The sequence below is a fragment of the Heterocephalus glaber genome, unplaced genomic scaffold (genome assembly GCF_053883595.1).
Source record: "Heterocephalus glaber isolate CG9 unplaced genomic scaffold, H.glaber_assembly_v1.0 deba00001532, whole genome shotgun sequence".
Taxonomy (NCBI): Eukaryota; Metazoa; Chordata; class Mammalia; order Rodentia; family Bathyergidae; genus Heterocephalus; species Heterocephalus glaber.
In genome coordinates, this window is record NW_028258330.1 from 20,602,997 (window position 1) to 20,621,971 (window position 18,975).

Here is an 18,975-nt window from a genome sequence, read left to right on the forward strand (position 1 = left end):
TGCATTCTCACCAGGATTATTGATTGTCATTTTTTTATTGTAGCAATTCTGACAGTTACAATAGATATCTCATTATGGCTTTTATACACAGTTTTCTAACGGCTAACAGTGTTGAAAATGTTCGCTTATTTGACAACTATAGATCCTTTTCCGGGCAAATCTCTTCATTTCTTCTGTCCATTTGCTAATGAAACTATTTTTACTAGAGCTTAGATACCAGTGCATTGTCAGATATGTGATTTGTAAACATCTTATCTCAGTGCTTTTGTTCTTTTCACAGGGTCTTTGTTAGAACAAAAGGTTTGCATTTTGAATGGTCCATTTTATCCACCTATTTGTCTCTTATGGATCATAGTTTGGGTCAAGTCTAACAACTTCTCACTCAGCTCAACATCCTGAAGATTTTCTCCTTTTTAAAAAAACCTTGTATGGTGTTACATTTTACATCTAATCTTTGATCCATCTTGAGTTAATATTTTTGTGCAATGTGTGATGTTGAGCTTCATACTTGTTTATGAACATTGAATGTGTCTCCCAAATTCCATGTGTTGGAAACATAATCCTCCAAGTCATATGTTAATGGTATTTGAGAAGTGGAACATTTGGCAGGTGATTGGGTCCATTTGTAGATTAGTGGATTAATGGGTTTGGGCTTTAATATAAAAGGGAGCTCTCTCTCATGTGCTTGCTCTGTCTCACCATGTCATCCCCTCACCATGTCACATGGCAGCCAAGAGGTCCTCATCAGATATGAGACAGATTCCAGCACCATGCTTTTGGACTTCCCAGCCTCCAGACCCATGAGCTAAATAAATCTCTACTCTTTATAAATTACTGTTATATTTAGTTATAGCAACATAGAATAGACTATGACAGACATCAGTTACTCTTAAGGAACCCTGGAACCAAAGACCTGAGAACTTCAACAATAAGGTATATGGGATACTTTTGGACAGGTACCTACATGTGAGTACTCCATGAAGGTTAAATTGTTTTTGTTTTTTTTTTTTTTGGTACTGGGGATTGAACTCAGGGCCTTGCACTTGTGAGGCAGGTGGCAGAACCACTGAGCTAAATCCCCAGCTAGGAAGGTTAATTTTAAGCAAGGCAGTCCTGAAAGACTTTCCAGAGGAGGTGGGAGTTGAATTTTTCTTTGGAGGGTGAGGGATTTTAGTAGGCACAGGAGAAATCTTGTTTTCTTTTCTTGGTCTTCCATAGCCATAGTCTCGGTGGTAAGGTTAATTTAAAGGAGGGAGGTGTCTAGAATAAATAGAAGGGCCTAGGAATGAGGTAGACCTTGGTTAAAATAACTCTTAACTAGCTAAATTACTACCTTCCCTTAGCCTCAGTTTTCTTATCCATAAAATGGAGAAAATAATTCTTTCTTTTCAAGAAAACTGAAAACTAAATGTTATAAATATTTTATGATGGCAAGCATAGTACCCAGCACATGGCAGGTACCCAGTGAATAGAGGTTACCCTTTCTTCCCCTTCCACCATTCCCTTCACCTTCTCTCCACACAGTGGAGTTAGATCTTCCTTTAATATTTAGCTCATGCATTTTTCCATTTTTTTTTCCCTCCAGATGGTTCTGAAACCATGCTTCAACCATCACAAAGTTGATGCCTAATCTTTAGTGGTGGATAGCTTCTTAAAACACAGAGTGCTGACCCCAGAGTTTCTGAGTTAGTAAGCTGGAATAGAACCCCCAAATTTTCTTTTCCCATCAATTTGTGAATAATGCTGCTATTGGTCTAAGAACCACAATTTGAGAAGCTCCACTCTTGATCATCCTTTTAATAGTCTCAATATATTGTGTAGAAGATATTAAAATGTTCCAATTCTCCATATAAACACATTAAAAAATGTCTTGAATTTGTTTTTCAACATTCATAGAAATTTGGTGGGGGAGAGTTCTGGTTTTAAGATGACTGAGTTTTGTTTTGGCAAAAAATAGCATAAAATTTGCCATCTTGTTTTTTTTTTTTCATGGGAACAACACCTTATTTATTCAGGGTGTAAATTTCTTTTCATAAGAACTTGAAAAAGATCAAAACAGGAGATGTACAAGTAATACCACTTTGGGTCAAATGCACAGAAGTCTCAACTCTTTCACATATGTAAAAAAGAAAGTCAATTAATGGCAAATTCAAGAGGAAACTTTTTTTCTACTGAAAATAAGGACATCCAGGTCACACCAACGATGATTCAAGGCATTTCTGGTTTTCCTCTAGGCTCGGGAGGATCCCTAACTTCTCCAGTTTACAACTGAGTTGCTCTCTCCAGGCTTTTTGAAGCATCTTTAAGTTTCCCAACTAAGTCCTGTAATTGTTCCATGTTGCAGCTAAAACTAATCTCTGGGTAGGACTGGGAATCAGTGTTCTCTACATTAAGGGTCACCAAATATGCAGGTCTGTACATCATATTAAGTTGATTGGTCTTTATCTGATATTCCAAGCGCCAAGAAACATCAGTTATATGAGGGAGAGATCTGCCTATACTTCCCAGTAGGATTTCTAGGGAATTCTTATTATTCTTCTATTCTGTGCAAAACAGTTCTATTCGCTCTGGGTCAAATTTACAGTCTTCTAGATAGGTGCTCAGAGTTGACTTGTCAGCTCCGTGCTTCCCTGCCTTCAGTATGTAAGTTGCAGCTGCTGCATGACAATGTTTTAAAACCACTGGGTCGATATGTTTCAAGTCTGGGTGATCTAGCACGGCCTTGTCCGCCTGGGCGTCCAGCAGGCTCTGGAAAGCCACCTGGAGGAGAAGCGCGAAGGCATTGGAGTCGAAGGAGCCGGGATCGGCCAGAGTCTGGAAGCCTCTCTGCACAGATGCCGAGAGCTCCAATGTGCCAAAAATTTGCCATCTTAATCATTCATAAGTGCAGAGTTTGGTAGTATTAAGCATATTCAAGAGTGACTGACTTTTATTTTTATCATCTCATTAAATCTACTCCAGACAATAAGGAAGACATGCAACAGAAATAACCTCTGTACCTTTGATGGAGCTGGTAGACATCGCTAACCCTGGAGCACTATAAATGAGGACAGGAGTTGGGCTGGGGGATGGCAAACGATTTGGTAGAGTGGAAGAAGATTCACCCTGCTGCCTCAGGGGGCACGTATGTTGAGGAACAGCCAGTTTACCTGAGAATGCTAGGAAAGCTCAGGAATTGGTAGAAACAGATATTGAGGGGGGTAGAGGGAAAATAGGGTGCCCAAACTAAGAGGACTGACTGAAAGTCTTTGTCATGTGTCATCTTGACCCCAAGCAGTCAGTCATTTCTAGCCCAGAGGCCACCTAGGGCTTAATCTCTTGGGAATTTGAACTTGAGTTTCTAGATTAAAGGATCACTGACAGTTACAGCACAGGGAAGGGTGGGAGGGCTGAATTAAACATACTCCCGGCCCATTCCCAGGCCAGCTCCAGAACATTCACATCCAGGCTCATTAACATGAGATTGCTCTTCCCCTCATAGGCAATGGACTGGATCCTCTTTCTATGAAGAAACTGGACTGTCCCAGAGAAAGGACTTGTTCTTATGAATTTCAGGGTTGTTCTATGAAAAACCTAGGTGGACACTGAGTTGTCCTCTGGCAAAACACATCAGTCGTCAAACCTTCTCTCCTTGTAAGTTTTCCAATCAACTTTTACTCACTTCCCTTTGAAATAAAGATTATCAGTCACTTGAGACAAGTTTACAACCTGAATGTGAGAGATTATACACAATATTGTTGCAGATTCAGTGTTCTCGGTAGCTGCCACATTGACTTTCTCTGGGCTTCTTTGCACACGTGCAGAAGGATTGATGCACACAGTGGATCCTTAACCCAGAGCCCTGCTCCCTTGGGCAGTGGGGGCCAGTGTCTGTGTGTGTGCACATGGGCTCAGTTCTGGGATAGAATATATCAGATTCTCCAAGGTAGTCTAAGATCCCCTAATAATCGATGAGCCATTTACTGATGGAATCTCTAAGCCTCTGTCCCTGGGTTTGTTCCTTGGATATATTTTGCCCTCTTGCACCTCCAGCTCTCTGCAAATACATGGACTTTGACTAGAACACCTTATGCCTTTCAGGTAGAGCTGATCTCTATTCTTCTTTCAGGATTCATCTGAAATATTGGGCTTTCCAGGAAGCCTTTCCTAGCTCCAATCTCCCATTTGGGTTAGAGGACCTTTTGGTGTTTCCCCAACCACCTGTATACTTGCCATCTCTTTTAGAGGAATGTGTCTTCTGCCTCTAATGGAAAATCCTGTCTTGTCCCAGCAGCCAGACTGGAAAGCTGAGCAATAATCTTCTAGCAGCACCTGTATTTCCAGGGTCAGGATGAAACTCTTGTTAATTGGGACAGGAGCTGGGCTGGACAGGAATGAATTAGCTCAGTCGTTTGAGCTACACTTCAGAGCTCAGCAGAAGGCAGAATGAGCAGACTGGAAATGAGAAAGGGGAAGACTGGGCAATTACAATTCTTTGTGCCTCTGTTATTAAGTAACATAGTAGGACTGGGATTACTGAGGCTCTTTTGAATATTGTGAAGATAAATTTAAACTTGGTAAAGAAAAGGCAAGGTCAAAATGATACCTCAATCTTCTGACTGAACATTAGATGCTATTGTCTAACTCACAAGAAATGTGGAATAGACATTTTTCATTTGGGGGCCATCTTGCCTTTGCTATATTTGGAGAATTCCCCAGATTATGAATCTAAATAGGAGGCATCACTTGAGATCCTGGAGAAACTTATCCAATCTCCACTCTCTTGCAGCTACAGGATTATATAAATAACCTATGCTCAGCCAATCAGATACACTCATCCACAATTTGGAGAGAAAGTAAGTTACATAAGAAAATGAAGATGGTGAGGAAAGCTTGCTTGAGGGGGCAGTAGTCACAGAAAATGCAGGTACCTGCAGCAGGAGTGGCCTTGAGTCTGAGGCAGCATCCAAGCTCCCAGGCAGGGAGACTGCAATCCACCATGTCTACTTCTTGCCCAGATCAGAGGTGCCCTCCCACACTAATCCTGTACTTTGGGGGGGGGGGTACTGGGAATTAAACCCAGGGCCTTTGTACTTAGCTACATACCCAGTCCTTTTTAAATTTTTATTCTGAGGAAGGTCTTGCTAAATCTCTAAGTTGTCCAGCTTGGGCTCAAACCTTGTGGTTTTTCTGCTTCAGCCTCCCAGAGTTCTGAGATTATAGGCATGTGCAACCACACCCAGCCAGTTCTGTACTTTTATTCTCAGCATCATTCCCTGGTACCATGGCACTGCCTTCCTTTTGGGTTTTGCTGAAAGAGCCTGAAATGAGAACTTCTGGTCGAGGTGGTTTATTTGGGAGGAGACCCCAGGAAGTACATATGAAGAAGAAACAAGAATGCTAGAGGGCAAGAGGAAGCTACATAAGGTGAATTCTCCAGGTACCTCTTAAAGTAAATAGAGGTTAAACTCCTTCTGGGATCTCTGGGAAACAAGATTACTACACATTTATCTACCAGGGTCCTCCCCCATGGGATTGCCTCCAAGAACTCTAACTTTGGTACACTTCTGGGATGTTCCTATCATGGTCTAAGCAAGCTGCTGGTGTTTCTAGAAAGTTCCAAGGCAGAAAAACAGATGGAGCAGGACCCTGAGGTAGGACATGATTGTGTGACTAGAATTGTCCACACCAGCTGCAGTCAAGTGATTGTATCGTGGGGCACCTGAGACATCAGCTTCTTCAGTCCTCCTGGCAAGTCCCCACACCACTTGTATCTCTTCAGCTTATTTCCAGTCTGCTTCTATCAGAGTTAGAATCACTGGCTCGTAGACAGGAAGCCTCACAGGTGTGGAGAGAACCAAGACAGTTGAATAAATTCTCCTGGACACTGTTCCTCTTGGCCAGGTGATACACTTAGTCTAGGCCAGTGGATTCTTCCTCTTAGATTCTCCATTTCTCCCAGCCACTGTCCAGGTTCCGGTTGCCATCATCTCTTACTGGATACCTGCTTTGTTCCTCAGCTTGGCATTCTTCTCTCCTCCTACATTTCAGCGAGATTCAACTCTCAAAAATCCAAGTCTAGTTTTGGATAAGGCATAAAAATTCTCCAGTGGCTCCTGCCTCATAGGCCTGTGTGTTAGACTGACCCATAGTCAAGTCCAGACCCTTGAGGTCCTGGGCAGGTCAGTTTCTAGACAAAGTCTCATCCAAAGAAGTGTAGCCTATCCTGGCCAAGGGACCACCTCATAAGGCTGTTATGAAATTAAATTACATATGTATAGTGCCTGGTGTGCAGTAAGTGCTAGCTTCTTTTCCTTAAGTTTTAAAATAGACTATTTTTTCTTCACATGTTTTTATATTAGTGCATATTGGCTATATCAATTAATGGGTTTCATTTTGGCAGGTTTGTATATGCCTATCACCCCCCACATCACCCCTCACCCCATCCTCCCTCTAATTTTACATTGTTTTGGGAGGTTTCCATGTGTAAATGTATTTTGATCATACCCATCTCCCTTATCACCTGCCCTTACACCCCTTATCCTTCTTCCCTTCCTCTTGTCTATAGCAGTCTCCCTTTTACTTTCTTGTCATCTTTTTTAGATTCCACTTATTAGGGAAAACATGCAATATTTGTCTGTCTGAGTCTAGCTTATTTTGCCCAATATGACCCCTAGATCTATCCATTTTCCTGCAAATGACAATTTTGTTCTTTGATGGCTGCATCATATTCTATTGTATATACGCACCAAATTTTCTGTATCTATTCGTCTGTTGGTAGCACATAGGTTGGCTCTATATCTTGGTTATTGTGAATCATTCCACAATAAACATGGGTATGCAGGTATCTCTATAGTATGCTGTCTTTAATTTTTTAGGTATATACCAAGGAGTGGTATAGATGGATCAAATAGTAACTCTGTTTTTAATTTTTGGAGAAACCTCCATGTGGTATTTATAGTGGCTATACTAATTTACATTCCCACCAGCATTGTAAAAGGATTCCTCTTTCCCTGCATCTTCAAGAGTATTTTATTTTTTGGTTTTTTGAGACAGGGTCTCACTACGCAGTTCAGGCTGGCCTTAAGCTCACTATGTAGCCCAGGCTGGCCTTGAACTCATGGCAATCCTCCTGCCTCAGCCTCCCAAGTGCTGGGATTACAGGTGTGCACCACCACACCCAGCATGAGTATTTTATTTTTGAGTGAGATGATGTAAATAGTATTTTAAATTTTAAATCCTACTTATTCATTGCTGGTATATAGGAAGTCAATTAACAGGTCCTGTTATGAGGAATAGAATGCTCTGGTGTATTTCATAATGGTTCCTTTTCCCTGTTCTCCTGCAAGTATCATGAGGGGATTTTTCTCCAATATGCACTTGAGGATCTGATAGAGCTCCTGGAGGTAAAAATTATGAAAGCATGGGGCCCTCATGACTGGGTCCTCCTGAGTTTTTTAACTCTCAGATTTGTACACTCCCAACATTTAGTAATTTGCCAATTATAGTTCAGGTTTTCCTACCCTGGCACTTATTCCCACAGAGGTTTCTACTCAGGGGTTTTTACTCTAATAAGTTATGATTCTTTGTGTCCATGCGTCTTTCTCCAGCTTTGAGTGTTTGATCCATGATCTCACTTCACTGGTAGATGTTTCCCCCACGATCTCACTTTGCTGGTACGTCTAAGAAGAGTTGTTGATTTTTCAGTTTGTTCAACTTTTTACTTGTTCTTAGGATGGCGTGACAATATCTAACTCTTTACACACTGGACTAGAAACCATAAATTGGTGCTTTTCTTTTTCATTCTTAAAATTTTGGTAAATATATCACACAAAATTTATCATTCAAACTACCTTTAGGTGTCAGACTCAGTGGCATCAAGTACCTTTGCACTATTATGCAACCATCACCATCATCCTTCTCCAGAACTTTGTCATCACGCTAAGCTGAAAATTAAACATTAAACACTAACTCCCCATTAAGTAAATGCTGGCTTCTATATTATTATTGATGCTGTCATTATGATTATACATAAATAACGGCAACTTCTAGGACATTCATCATCGTTCGCAAGAACATGTTTGGGGCAGAACATCATGACATGCTTTTGAGAAGGGGGCTAATGAGATCAAGGTATTTGCTATGGAGAGAAAGACTGTTAATGGAGAGAAACTGTGGATGGTGCATAGTGATGCTCCTTCAAGTCAAGCTAAGAAAACTGCCCTGAAAGTTGGTCCTAAGTGGAAACATTTATCAAGGTAAATGTTCTGGGACCACATTGACTTCATTTCACTGGTTTTGTTTTATTGTTTCATCTGCCCAGCCGTGGAACATTGAAACTCCCAGAGAGATGAATGGGAAAATTCCATGTGCTAATCTCATTTCCAAATGTAATTGGTGTCTGAATTATGAAGCTCTCTGCTTCTAAAGGATATGTTAACAGGGCCATTCATCCTCCTCTCCATCTAAGTGGACCAAGGTGTCACTGTGATACATGTTCATTGTTTCAGCAAAGGAGAAGTAGAGGAGTTGGTACAACCTTTCTGGAGGGTAATTTGGCAATATGTATCAAAATTTTAAAATTTCAGAATCTTTAGCTCACCAATTTCATTTTAAGAATTTATTTTATCCCCAAAGAAATAATTAGACAAATGGATTAGGATGTTTGCATAAATTAGGATACATCCTTGTTTATTATAGGGAACAGGACACATCGATCATGGTATTTAACTATGCAATGGTATGCTTTCCATGAAACTATTGCCAAACACAAGGAAGAGCTGTAGGTAAGGAAGGACTGCCATGCTATTCTGACATATCTTGCATAATGGTCCTCTGGTTTACATACATTTTCCCTGTACAATCACTCCTAGTTTATAATACTCAAACTTGATAATGTGTAACAATAACAATGCCTTTCCCTTGCAAGAGTTTATATAGGAAAACATTTATATTTATATCCCTAAAACTCAATAGAATATTTTAAATTATCTCAGGGAAAGAATTTCTCATTATATTTAAAATAAAATTGACAGAAAATTAGAATTATATGTACAAAAAGTAACTGAGTGACCCATGCCTTTCAGTACCAAGAGATTCTGGCTGAAGTGCAGTGGCAGTCCTTGGGTGAGATTTCAAGAAAGCTTTTATGAAGGGACAGACCTTGCTTGCTCACCTCCTTTGGCTTTTTTGGCCTTTCCCCATTTGTTCTGTCTGTAATAATGGATGTGTTGTCTAGATATACAGCAAACATTATACAACCATGCAGCTACCCAGTCTGAAGATGAATGTCTTTGCACTGCGGAAGAGTGGAGCAAAGAAAAGAGGAGGCACACTGGGGACTTTTTATTATATGACACATTTAAGCTTTTTAGGTATTTATGCCATTTTTTGGTCATGAAATAGGCTTCTAAGCACAACTGTAATATAGTTGTTTTTATAATTTTCCCTCTTTCTAAACCAAATGATAAAAATATATTACGTACAAATAAACAACAACTGAATGATTTGAAAAAAAAAAAGATTTAAAAAAAATCAAACCCATAACCACAAGGGAGCCCAGTGTCCTGACTGTTGCTGGCAGTAAGACAGGCATGTTACTCTACTCAAAGTAAGTGTTTAACAACCATTTTAATTGTTGGCAATCTGGAAGTTATATTATGCATTTTATATCTCAGTATGATAGGTTTTTTTGATACCTTTATATGTTTGAGTACTTTGTTTTTCTCCTGGCGATTAAATCCAGGCCTTCAAACTGAGCTACATCTCCAGCCTTTTAAAATTTTTTATTTGGAAACAGGATCTCACTAAGTTGTAGAATTACCCAGGTTGGGCTTGAACTTGCAATCTTCCTGCCTCAGTCTTCCTGAGTGCTGGAATTACAGTATGTCTGGCTATGTTAGAGCACTTTTATGTTTGCAGCAAAATTAAGTAGACAGTGCAGAGATTTCTATATATCCCCATCCCCATGTGCATAGCCTTGTTCATTGTGAGACAAAATTCCTCCCCAGAGTAATACATTTGTTGTAATCAATAAACCTATATTGGTACATCATAATCACCCAGAGACCATAGTTTATATTATGGTTCACTCTTGCTGTTGCATATTCTACAAGTTTGGAAAAATGTATAATGACACCATTGTAGTATCATGCAAAATAATTTTACTGCCCTAAAACTCCTTTGTATTCTATACAATACTTTTTTAAAAATGTAAAAGCGTATTACTGAGTTTTAGTAAAGTTTTAAGAAATTGGTTGGGTTTTTGACTGATGTGTAATTCATTCTAATTCTCCTATTTAATATAATAGGTTTCCTACTGGCATTTTCACCAAGAACATGTTTTTTTAGAAACACTTTAGTGACATTAAGTGGGAGACACCTGAACTAAGTTAAAAAGCATGTTATAAACAACTTTTATACTGTACTAGTTAGGAAAGTTTTAGCTATGCATAAAATGGTGAAAATATAAATGAACTGTTATTTCACTCAAAAAGATCAGAAATAGAGTGTTTCCAGGGTTGACTGTTTCAGCCTTAAGGCACATCATCAAGGGGTTAAGGTCTGCCTATATTTCTGCTCTGTCCCCGCCAGGTCACTGGCTCATCCTCTTAGTCTCTTTCCTTTCTGTTTCCAAGATGGTGGCCATTGTTCCTGGAGTGTCATCCCATTGACAATGTATAGAGACGGAAAAGACCCTTCCCTTTTTGAGATCATGGAAAACTTGCCCAGATCCTCTATTAGAGCCCCCCTCCCATCATTTACAGCCAGAACTGGGTCATATGCCCCACTCTTAGAATAGCCAGTGGTGAGGGAAACAGGAGCACCACAAAGAGTTGAGGCCAGAATCTCAACTCAGCTGCATCTTCATGCTTGAGCCTACAACAAACCAACCATTTGTAGTGCTGTATTGCTAGGGCTGGCACTTGGGCTTTGTATTTTGAAATTCTTGAGTATTTTACACTAATTATAATTCATCTCTTGGGTCCTTTAAAGCATTGGCCACTAACCTCCTGAAGAATATTGGGATTGTTAGCAATAGAGAAAATAGTTGGGAATTGTTTATTGTATAGGCAAATGATTATGTTTGATACATATGGAATGTTTCTATTTCTGTAGATTAAAAACATATAAATATATCAAATGACATACACGTGAAGAAAAATACCTGGAAGACTATAGGTTAAACTTTTAATTGTGGTTATCATGGTGATGTGAGAGGAGGATTAATTATAGATGATTTTCACCTATCAATTGGATTTTTTTTTCTTTTTCTTTTTTTTTTTAGTACCAGGGATCAAACTTAGGACCTTGTGTTTTTGAGGCAGGCGGCGAAACCACTGAGCTAAATGCCTGGCCCTCAATTGAATTTTTACAGTGAATATTAATGACATCATCAGTAAAACAATGAAGACACATCACCTTTGGAAAAAAGATTTTAAAAAGATGGACATGAGGCTTTATCCTTGCAAGGTGGCCTCTATGGGGGCAGTCTGGTTGCTGGTTCAGGAGCTCATTGCTATGAATGTAAAACTGATCACCAACCCAACAAGTCTTTTTTGTCTCATGTGACTGGGGAAAGATAAACTCTGACCATGACAGAATCATTTCACTTGCTAGAGATTAGTGTAGTCCATGGCATGTAATGCGGTTGTGACTAATGAGATGTAAAGAGACATCATAAGGGTAGGGTTCTGGAAATGTTTTCTTAACTTTTCAAAAAGCACAGGAAAGTGTGCCTCTACTTCTCCCACACTAATTGCTGATTACATGTGATGCCTGGTTTTCACAGCTGCCATCTTATGATTGTGTGGGGCTGACAAAGTGAAAATATGGAAAGAATTGGGGCCCTTCTTGTGGTATATTTTTAAACCTGAAGTCTAACATCCATGCAATAAATTGCACTAATTTTAAGAGTACAACTTACAGGCTGGGGATTTAGCTCAGTGGTTCTGCTGCCTGCCTTGCAAGTGCAAGGTCCTGAGTTCGATCCTCGATACCGGAAAAAAAAAAGAAAAAAAGTACAGCCTAGCAAGTGAGGTGTTTAGTTGGTTCAATCTTTTTTGTATGTTTGTTTTATTTTCTGGTTTTTGGTTGGCTCAATTTTCCAAGACCAGGCATTTCTTCAGCAAGCACCTAAATTATCATTACTTGGACCTGGTATTGTTTAACACAAGGACAGAAAAGTTTACTACTTACCCTTATAAGCTACTTTATTATATTGAAACTTGCCTTTCCATTTAATTGCATCTCTTAGGCACCTTTCCTGATCAGCACATATCAATTAATTTTATTCTTTTAAAATAGCTGCCCCATGTTCGCTTGCACAGCTGCATCATGATGTGTTTATGCTTTCTTGTACCAACAAGCACCTTGTGTGTCCCATGTAGTGGGAGGAGAGACATGGATCCTTGGTACTGTGCCTGGCACAGAGTAGCTCCAAGAAAGGGTTGGTTATAGAGAGAAGGGTAGACATGGCATCTGTAATATTCTGCACATTGTAAGGAATGGGTGGATGGTTGGGCTCCCCTATGCTGCATCTTATCCCATCCTGGTTTATCACCTGAATTAGGAGTCACTTCAGGATGTGCATGGCATGGGAGAAACCAAGAAGTCACTCTCTGTGCCCAAGGAGGATGGGGATATTGTAAGAGATAGGAAAACAGTGGCTTAAGAAGCAGGGACTCAGGTGTCCAGGAGTGGGGCTGAGCCACTGTCAGTGAGAGCAGATAGTGGGTTTTTACGGGTGCAGACCTCAGCAGCTGATGCTGTCAGGACACCACTGATGGAGCAGAGCAAGGGGCATCTTGTGAAATCAGCAAAGACCCAAAGTCAGCACAAATGCCACCTCTCCCTATTGTCTTGAGACCATTTACCCTATCCAGATGTCACTTTGGGGAGAAGGAAGCAGAGGAGAAAACATTTAAAGAAAAATAAGCAGAACCTTGTAAGGGTTTTAAACTGATATCACACTCAACATTTTAAAAGGCATGGGTTTTCCACCAGGTGGTGTCACATCAACAGGGCCATCTGGAAATAAGACAGCTTCCATCCACTTTTTTTTTTTTTTTTTTTTGGTACTGGGGATCGAACTCGGGTCCTTGTGCTTGCACAGCAGGTGGTGAAAAACCCCACAATGTATTCTTGATTGGCATTTCTTTTATTTCATCACTTTGATTTTTTTTGTTTGTTTGTTTGTTTGGTTTTTTGGGTACTGGGGATCGAACTCGGGTCCTTGCGCTTGCGCAGCAGGCGTCGAAAACACTGAGCTAAATCCCCGGCCCCTCCATCCACTTTTTAAAATACAAATTTCAAACAGAAAAGTAGAAAGAGTAAGAGAATATACATATCTATCCATTACCTAGATTCTCAGTTATATGTGATTTTTTTACCATAATTGTTTTATCTGAAGCAGTTGAAAGTAAACTACAACCATTCTGACATTTCATCCCTACATGCATCTCTAAAAATAAGATGTTTTTGCAACCTGAGGGGGCGTTTTTGGGTGACACCAGGGACTCATCCTGGTGCTGAGTGGGCGAGGGACAGAAAGGCCAAGTGTCCGAGATATGAGGTTTGCTTCAGCATGGGGAACAGCCTCCTGTTCAGGGACCCCTTGCATCACCTTGCAGAAAGCTGTCTGGTTGAAACATGCGCTTCTCCGGGAGTGTGTGGGTGTACGTGGGAAGGTGCTGTCACATATTTATTCTTTATATATATTTTTATTATAAAAATTACACATAAACTGGTAAGATGTAGGGAGTTGCAAAAAAAAAAAAGGCCAAAAAAGGAGAAGGAAAAAAATCACCCATAATCTCACCTCTCAAGGCTCAACCATTGTTAATATTTTGGCATATTTCCTTCTAGTCCTTATCTCTATACATAGTTGAGATCATGATAAATATAGATACACTTTCGTCTTGGAGGCTTACTTTTTAGTAGATTATTTAAAATCTCCTGTCCTCTGTTCTCCCACCATCAGCTAATGGGGTGAGGTGCTGGAGAGTAAGAAGAAATCTGTTTTTGAAACAAAAAAGAATGCTATATTTTCCAAAAATGTGCTTGGGTTGATTCTTGTTAATTTGCTTCTACCCTATCCACTTGTGACATCAGTTAAGCCTCAGGATGACTTCTGATAGAGTCATACCCACTTTCTAGATGAGATATCTAAAGCTTAGGAAGCCCAGCAACAGTTCCACAGCCTATGCTCATCACCATTTGGATTTATAGAAACCCGGACACAAGCACAGTTGGCTCTGCATCTGCAGATTCAACCAACTGTGAACCAAAAACACTCAGGAAAAAAAAAACCAAACAAAAAACTACATCTGCATTGAACATGTACAGACGTTTTTCTTGTCATTATTCTCTAAACAATGCAGTATGACAAGTATTTGCATAGCATTTACATTGTATTAGGCAATTACAAGTAATCTAGAGACCATTTAAAGTATATGGGAGGATGTGGATAGGATATATGCAAATATGAAGGCATTTTAAGTAAGGGACTTGCACATCTTTGGATTCTGGTATCCTTGGGGTCCTGGCACCAGTCTCCCATGGCCCAGATCTCCAATTGCATCAACTGTAGAACATCTGTCTACAGCAAGGTGCACCAGTGCTAGCGTTTACGGGTGTAGGTGGGAAGCATGCTGTCATCCATTTATTTCTTTTATGTATATGTTTTTAGAATAGTAGCCTATTAACTGGTAAGATGTAAGGACAAACAAAAAGTCACCCCACTGATACTGTGGGATTACAATATCCACTCCAGACCAGCTCTGGGGAGAGAGAAGCAGGGACAACCAGATGTGGAGCAGCGATCTGGCTCAGGGATACTTGGAGAGGGGGAACTCAGATTCTTTCCTACAGAATCTTAAATAAAAAGTAGGATTTAGTGGGTTTGTGGGAAGGTCCCCTTTCATCACCTCTTTGGAAGTTGGGATGTGATTTGGGGAGGAAGAACTATGTTCTTTTTTTTTTCTTAAATTCTTTTATTGGTACATTTTAGGTATACAACACATTTACATTTCTCATTGGGAACTTGTACTTTTACATGCTGCATCTTGGTTCTGATTTTTTCCCCATTCCTAGCCTTCCCTTCACCCCCTCCACCCTTCCCTATTTACAAAGACTTTATTTCCATTTTTTCCTTTTCTCATCATTTTTCCTTTCCCTTCTTTCCTTTCCCCTGCATCTCCCACTACCCCTACCCATTTGGACCTTTTCTTCCTATTTTACATTATCGATTATTCATTCTAATCATTGGTACATTTTAGGTATACAATATAATGACATTCATCATTGGAAATTTGCACCTTTATATAATCTCTCTTGGTTCTTATTTTTCACCCTTGCCCAAACCTCCCTTCAACCCCTCCATCCCTCCCTATTTACAAAGATTTTGTTTCCATTTTTCCATTTTCTCATATTAATTCCATTCCCTTCTTTCCTTTCCTCTACCCCTCCCACTTCCCCTTCCCCTTTGCCCCTTTTCTTCCTGTTTCACGTTATCTATTATACATTTTAGTCCTTATTTACACTTTCAGTTTCTCACACTAGAGAAACTATTTGGTATTTATACATGTGTGTCCTGTTTATTTCACTTAAGAATATTGCCTCAATGTGCATCCATTTAGCTAAAAATGTCTCTAATTTCTCATTTTTTATGGCTGAGTAGTACTCTATTTTATTAAAAACCCATATTTTCTTTATCCAGTCTCCAGTTGATGGGGAATTGAGCAGCTTCCAAGTTTTAGCTATTACAAACTGTGCTGCTATGAACATGGGTGCACATATATCACTATGGTATAATTCTTTTAATTCTTTGGGGAAGATACCCAGCAGGGGAATAGCGGAATCAAATGGGACTTCCAGTCCTAGTTCTTTGAGGTATCTCCATACTGATTTCCACAGTGCTCGCACCAGTCTACACTCCCACCAGCAGTGGAGCAGGGTTCCTCTTTCCCCACAGCCCTGCCAGCATTTCTTATTGGTTGATTTCATCATAGCAGCCATTCTTTCTGGAATGAGGTGGAATCTCAGCATTGTTTTCATTTGCATCTCTTGAATGACCAGTGATATTGAACATTTTTTTCATGTATTTATTTGCTATTTCTACTTCTTTGTCTGAGAAATGTCTGTTCATTTCAGATGCCCATTTTTGGATTGGGTCTTTAAATTTGGGAGGTCTGATCTTTTTAAGTTCTTTATAGATTCGAGATAGTAGACCTTTGTCTGAGGAACAGCAGGTGAAGACTTTTTCCCCACATTGTGGGTTGTCTCTTCACACTGCTGGTGGTTTCTCTTGCTGTGCAGAAGCTTTTTAATATGAAGAGGTCCCACTTGTTGATTGTTTGTGCTAGGTCACGGGCAACTGAGGTTTTGTTCATAAAATCTTTTCCTACACCAATGTCTTCAAGGGTTCTTCCTAACCTCTGTTCCAGCCGGTTCAGAGTTTCTATTTTAATATTTAGATCTTTAATCTAGTTTGATTTTAGTTTAGTGCATGACGAGACATATAGGTCTAGTTTTAATCTTTCACATGTTGAAGCCCAATTTTTCCAGCACCATTTATTAAAGAGGCTATCTTTCCTCCAGTGAGAGTGTTTGGCTCCTTTATGGAAGATGAGATGGCTGAGTGTGTCTGGAGTTGTTTCTGCATCTTCTCATCTGTTCCACTGGTCCTCAGGTCTGTTTCTTTGCCAGTACCATGCTGTTTTTATCACAGTAGGTTTGTAGTATAGTTTCAAGTTGGGGATTGTGATACTCCCTGCCATGTCTCTGTTACCTAGAATTGCTTTTGCTATTCTGGGTGTCTTCTTGTTCCAAGTGAATTTTTGGATTGTTTTCTCAAGGTCTGTGAAGTATGCTTCTGGGATCTCAATTGGAATTGCATTAAATCTATATAGCAGTTTTGGAAGTATGGCCATTTTCACTATATTAATCCTTCCTACCCAGGAGCAGGGGATGTCTGTCCGTTTTCTGATATCATCTTCAATCTCTCTTTTCAGAGTGGTATAGTTTTCAGAGAAGAGGTCTTTGATTTCTTTCATTAGGCTGATTCCTAGGTATTTCAGTTTTTTGGATGCTATTGTGAAAGGAATTATTTGTCCTATTTCTCTCTCAGTGAGTCTGTCATTGGTGTAGAGGAAAGCTATTGATTTTTGTGTGTTGGCCTTGTATCCAGCTACTTGACTGAATTTGGTCATTAAGCCTAGAAGACTTTTGGTGGAGTTCTTGGGGTCTTCTATATAGAGTATCATGTCATCTGCAAATAATGACAATTTGACTTCTTCGTTTCCTATCTTTATTCCTTTTATTTCTTTCTCTTGTCTAATTGCTGTGGCTAATGTTTCCAAAACTATATTGAACAAGAGTGGTGATAGTGGACATCCTTGTCTTGTTCCTGATTTGAGTGTGAAGGATTTCAGTTTTTGACCATTTAGTATAATACTGGCTGTTGGTTTTTCATAGATGGCTTCTATCAGTTTGAGGTAGAGACCATCTATTCCAATTTTTTGTAGGGTCTTTATCATAAATGCATGTTGGATTTTGTCAAATGCTTTTCCTGTGTCTATGGGATAATCATATGATTTTTGTCCCTGGCTCTATTGATATAGTGTATTACTTTGATTGATTTTCGTATATTGAACCATCCCTGCATCCCTGGGATGAATCCCACTTCGTCAGGGTGTATGATCTTCTTGATGATCTTCTGCATTTTATTTGACAGTATCTCATTAAGGATTTTTGCATCTATGTTCATTAGTGAGATTGGCCTAAAGTTCTCCTTTTCGGTTGGGTCTTTCTCTGCTTTGAGGATCAAGGTGATGTTTGCTTCCAGGAATGAATTTGGGAGTATTGCTTCCCTTTCAATTTCATGGAAGAGTTTCAACAGTAGTGGTAGTAGTTCCTCTCTAAATGTCTTGTAGAATTCAGCAGTGAAGCCATCAGGGCCCGGGCTTTTCTTAGTTGATAAGTTTTTAATTATGTTTTCAATTTCGTTGGTTGATACTGGGTTGTTTAGAATTTTTAGGTCTTCTTCGTTCAACTTTGGTAATTCATATTTATCTAGGAATCTGTCCATTTCTTCTGTTTTCCGTGTATTGGCGTATAGGTTCTGGAAGTAGGTATTGATGATCCTCTGGATTTCTGGTGTGTCTGTTGTAATTTCATCCTTTTCATTCCTAATTGCATGGGTTTGGGCCTTTTCTTTCCTTTTTCTGATAAGGTTGGCTAAGGGTTTGTCAATTTTATTTATTCTTTTGAAGAATCAACTCTAGGCTTCATTGATTTTTTTTTGTATCATTCTCTTTGTCTCCATTGCATTGATTTCTCCTCTGATTTTTATAATTTTCTCCCTTGTATGAGCTTTGGGGTTGTCCTGCTCTTCTTTTTCTAGAAGCTTGAGGTTCAGCATCAGGTTGTTTAATTGAGCTTACTCTGTTTTCCTAATATGCGTATTCACTGCTATGAATTTCCCTTGTAAGACTGCTTTCATTGTGTCCCATAGATTCTGATATGTTGTATTGTCATTGTCATATTGAAGGAACTGTTTGATTTCTTCTTTAATTTCCTCTGTGACCCACTGGTTATTCAGAAGTGTGTTGTTCAATTTGCACATGTTTATGAAATTTTTTGAGCATCTTTTGCTATGGATCTCCAATTTCATCGCACTGTGGTCTGATAATATACAGGGGATAACTTCAATTCCTTTGCTCTTACTTAAACATGTTCTGTGTGTGAGTATGTGGTCTATTTTGGAGAATAACCCATGTGCAGCTGAGAAGAATGTGTATTCTGATTTTGTGGGGTGGAAGACTCTGTAAACATCTGTTAAGTTCATTTGTTCAAGAGTTCGATTGAGTTCTAGTGTTTCATTATTTATTTTTTGTCTAGTTGATCTATCTATTTGTGACAGTGGGGTGTTGAGGTCCCCCACTACAATTGTATTAGTGCACATATGACTTTTCATGTCCGTTAGTATTGGTTTTA

General features: G+C 39.5%; 1 pseudogene; it reads right to left on the reverse strand.

The window, feature by feature from the left end:
* Nucleotides 1-2,166: 2,166 nt before the first annotated feature.
* On the reverse strand, nucleotides 2,167-3,262 carry LOC101721556 (COMM domain-containing protein 3 pseudogene; annotated as a pseudogene).
* Between the last annotated feature and the right edge of the window lie 15,713 nt (nucleotides 3,263-18,975).